This window comes from Anoplopoma fimbria, unplaced genomic scaffold (genome assembly GCF_027596085.1).
Source record: "Anoplopoma fimbria isolate UVic2021 breed Golden Eagle Sablefish unplaced genomic scaffold, Afim_UVic_2022 Un_contig_12709_pilon_pilon, whole genome shotgun sequence".
In the NCBI taxonomy this organism is placed as follows: domain Eukaryota; kingdom Metazoa; phylum Chordata; class Actinopteri; order Perciformes; family Anoplopomatidae; genus Anoplopoma; species Anoplopoma fimbria.
Genome location: NW_026552641.1, coordinates 340 through 4,859, shown reverse-complemented (window position 1 = coordinate 4,859; position 4,520 = coordinate 340). Strand labels below are relative to the sequence as shown.

General features: G+C 39.6%; 1 long non-coding RNA gene across 1 annotated transcript; it reads right to left on the bottom strand.

Moving 5' to 3' along the window:
- Positions 1–2,512: 2,512 nt before the first annotated feature.
- LOC129116107 (uncharacterized) lies at positions 2,513–4,071 on the bottom strand. Its single transcript, XR_008533424.1, has 3 exons — positions 3,840–4,071; positions 3,657–3,749; positions 2,513–2,623 (listed from the first exon to the last, which is right to left on the bottom strand). It is a non-coding gene; the product is annotated as an uncharacterized LOC129116107 (long non-coding RNA).
- Positions 4,072–4,520: the final 449 nt, after the last annotated feature.

The following is a 4,520-nucleotide window of genomic DNA, read 5'->3' as shown; positions in this document are numbered from 1 at the left end:
GGCTGTGGCGTAGTGGAGAGTAAGGTAGTTCTCCAATCAGAGGGTCGGTGGTTCGATACCTGGCTTCAGCAGTCGATGTGTCCTTGGGCAAGACACTTAACCCCAAGTTGCTCCCGAAGGCTTGCCATCGGTGTGGACTGGATGTGAATGAATGTTAGTTAGAGTCTGATGGTGGCACATTGCATGGTAGCCTGTCATCAGTGTGTGAATGGGTGAATGATATGTAATATACTACTGATTGTAAGTCGCTTTGGATAAAAGCGTCTGCTAAATGACTGTAATGTAATGTAATGTCTGCATGCTAAAAAAAATTCTAAATCTGACACCAGTCTGACAGATAATAAATAGAATTGTCCTTCATTTCTGATGATCGTATTGAAAGGCTAATTACAGCCTGTGTTCAATGCAGCAGAGTCCAGACAGAGACCAGACTGCCAGAGAAATGACAGATCTGCTGGATTTGGAGGAGTCAAGAGACGGGCCTGAGCTGTGAGCACCGTGTTTATGGAGCTGAATAAGCAGCTACACCATGTGTTGTGTTACTGTTAGGACAGAAGTGTGCATGTAAAACGTACTCAATGTCAGACTGGAGATTTTCTTACCAGGTGCTTTTATCCTGTGACCGGGTCCACACTGCGTATGTTTTTCTGCAGAACTACATCCTGACTCATCCGTGAAGGCCTTGCAGAAATATCCATTTACAACATCACAGACTGTGTCTGTTGCTGCTGTGCAGCCCTGTTTGGCAAAAGACCGTTACCTAAAAAGCCAACAGAATGATAGACATGATATTATTATTAAACAAACAGTCATAAATTGTTTCGGTTTTCATTACCCATCCCTACCTTCAGGTAATGTAAAAATGTAAGAAGAAGGCTCTCTCTAGAGACAGTGTTTGGTTTGTCTCTCTGAGTTAATTTAAAAACAAGGTGGTGCAACATAGTGTACTCTACAAAAAGCACCTGCGCAATGTAGATATAAAGGCTCATTCTAAGCTAATGAGAACACAACCATCCTGCATTTCCTGCAGAAGATCGTGGGAATGCTGACCACTGAAATGATCGCAAGCATTGCCTAAAATGTGAAAAACGTGAAATGACTTTCCTGAAAAAATGTCTATGCCCAAAAGCTATGAACTGCACTGTTCAAAAACCTGCTAGTGGAATGTAAAACTGATAAGAGTTGGAAGCTGAATTGCATTATATAAAGAAGCACGAGCTAAAATACATTCCTGGAGAAGCTGAACAGTCACACTGTAGAAGTTGTAGTAGTAGTACAAGTAGTTGTAGTAGTAGCTTTAACAGCAGCAGTGGTAGCAGTGGTATTGGTATTGGTATTGGTAGCAGAGCAGAAGCAGTAGCAGCAGCCGTGGTTTAGGAGAAGCAAAAGTTGCATCTGCAGCAGCAGTAGTAGTAGTTCAATCAGGAGAGACAACTCAGTAGTATTAGTAGTAGCAATTGTAGCGGTAAACACAGCAGTAGCACCATTAGCAGTAGTTGTGGTAGTAGTACTTACAGTAGAAGTAACAGCTACAGTAGTAGCAGCAGCAGTAGTAGTAGCAATATTAGTATTAGCAGCAGGTGTAGACGTGCTAGCAGTAGAAACAGAACTAGTAGTAATAGTATCACAATAGTAGTATTTGTAGTAGTAGCAGCACTGGTATTAGCAGTAGAAACAGTAGTTGAAAAGTAGTAGTGGCGGTAGTTAAATAAATAGACTACTCAGTTACAAAGACTTTTTGCATGAGGCCCACCTGTCAAACACTTCTCAAAACTCAAAACCGTAGCACCTATTGCTTAGACATTTTACGGGGAGAGGAAGGACTCCTTGACAAACAGATTGTGTGAAATAAGTGTGTGAAGTGCAAAAAAGGGCTGTGATGGATTGTTAGAAATGGCTAACTGCGGCCAAATGTATAAGTCTGTTGGATTCCATAGTAATATGTCTGCGGCCAGAACAAGATCAGCTAAATTTTGACCAGAAATGATGCATGAAGAGTGAACATTTTGGGAATGGTGGCAAGTTTATATGATTTTTTTTTTCACCCAAGTTTGAAGCCCTCTGCACTCTAGTGATGACATCACGCACTTCGGTCCTCATAAATTCAGAAATAGTCTTCAAAAAAAGCATAAACTAAAAGTGTAAGAAAATAACAAAAACCTGAGTAACACTGCAAAAGTTCAAGGTTTTGTCACCATTTTGTATTTCAAACAAAATCTGTAGCTGAAAGTATGCAGAAACTGTTTTATTTTAAAGTGGTATAAGTGGAAGATGATTTGAAGATTTTCTCTATAGGGTTACATTATGATTTTTCTTTTGAAAAAGCTTATATTTAAAAAAATAAAAAAAGTAAGGGTCATAACAGAATGTCCTTAAATAGCTGAACATTTTGATAGCTGAACCGTTTCTGTAAGTATGCAGAAGTAGTTAAGACGCCAAAAAAGGTTCTGAATAAATATAAGACACAGGAGCATTAATCAGTTCTTTATGGTCATACCTTGGTCACAGGAGGTGCAGGGGTTACATTTATTCAGGCCATTGGGTTCGTTCATAAATGTCCCATTCACACAGGGGATGCACCGTGTGCCTGTCTGACGAGTGCAGTCTCTTCGAACAACTGAACCTGTTTAAGACAAAAACACACAGTCAACACTCATTTAGCATCAAGGCATGATGGGAAATAACCTTTACAACTAAAGAAGTTAAGATGCTGTACCCCGTTAGAGCCAGTAACAATCCTGTTTTAGGTCTTTATTGGGCCTGTCTGTGAAAATAGGAGCTGAACATTCACTAAAGTTCATCTTCTATAAGCTCAGTTTAACTACTGATTTTACATGCTCTCTCTGACTGCAGCTGGTTATTAACTTTCACATCCAGAATTATAAAAAATAAATAAATACACAGTATAGTGTCAAATTAGTTATCAGGACTGTGGCCATCTCTGCATATTTCTCCATAAAGACTCCACATGGGCATAGAAAAACTGCGGTTATTTTCTTACCATAATTTAAAACAAAAAGTGACGGGTGGTACAGAATATATAAGACTCATAAACTACTTATGGAAGAAATAGTTTTTATCCCACATCAAAGTTTGAGGAAAATGCTGAATCTTGGTCCCCTGAAGAGACTTTGACATTAGATTATTCAAAAAGTACACAGTAAAAGTACTTCATAGTATTTGTGCATATAGATTAGTAAGTATTTAGTCAAAATATATCAGACTCAAACAATTTATGGAAGAAAGGGTTTTTATTTAACATCAAAGTTAGACAAAAAGGCATATTCTTGTTCTGTGGGGGAGATTTTGACATATGATTACTCAAAAAGTAAACAGTAAAATGACATGATAATATCTGTGCAAGTAGCCTAAGAAGTACTCAGTCCAAGAATATTAGATGCATAAACTACTTATAGAAGAAAGTGTTTGAATACCACATCAAAGTTGGATAAAAAGGCTGAATCTTGGTCGCTGAACGAGACTTGGATTACTCAAAAAGTACAAAGTAAAAGTAGTTCACGGGACGAGCATTGCATTGCATTACCGTAAGTATTGTATCAGTCGCGCACTCCGTTTGACCAGGCAAACCCGAGAGGCGGCTGGCTTCACCGCAATGTAGAAAAATATAGCCCGAGGCTTAGACTCATGTTTATTACCTTCGTGGCACATTGGACAACATTGACCATCCGTGGTAGAATATTCCTTGAGCTGACAGCACAGCCCCGGAGTCAGGAAGACGGCGAGACATCCTGTTAAAGAAAGTGACGCATGTTTAGCTACCGTATCCCCCATCAGTCAGCTATGTAGCTGAGCTAACGTTAGTTTAAGCAGTCACGTACCGAAGACAGTCGAAAGCATGATAAGGAATTCTATCAAAAATTAACATAAAGATTACGAGGACAGATTGGGAATCCCCCAAAACGACGCCATCTTTATTTCCCAGCTTGTTCTTTGGTTTACCGTCTTTCTGCCTATCTGCGCACTACCGCCACACTGGTCCGGAGTGATAGACAACACAAGGCTCCCTCAAAAGAAAACGCACATACCACCGTAACTTATTATTTAGCCTCATTTTCTTATGAAATGCACTTACCAAATCAACGCCATCTTTTCCTTTCCTGTTTACTTCTAACACATCCAGTCTGTCAGGCCAAACAACCATCCCTGCGTGAACTACTGAGGGTGTTATCCTTCCACCCTCATTTCCTACCTGACCAAAGTGATCTAAAACATCAGGTGGTCCCTCCCTATGGTCCCTCCCCCGTCTGGCTGGACCCCTCCGCCTCCTCTGCCCCACATGATCCGCCTCCTCTGCCCCAATGACTGTAACACAGGGCTATTCAACCTCAGTGTTAACTTAATAGATATAGTGCTAAATGGAATAAACTTGTAAGACGCATTCCTTTCTTTTTTCACTTTTTAATTGCATCTTTATAACAATTCCTTGATCTTACATATTTTGGACACATATTTTTAATATATATTCATTCAATCTATATTTTAATAAGTGTGTTCACATA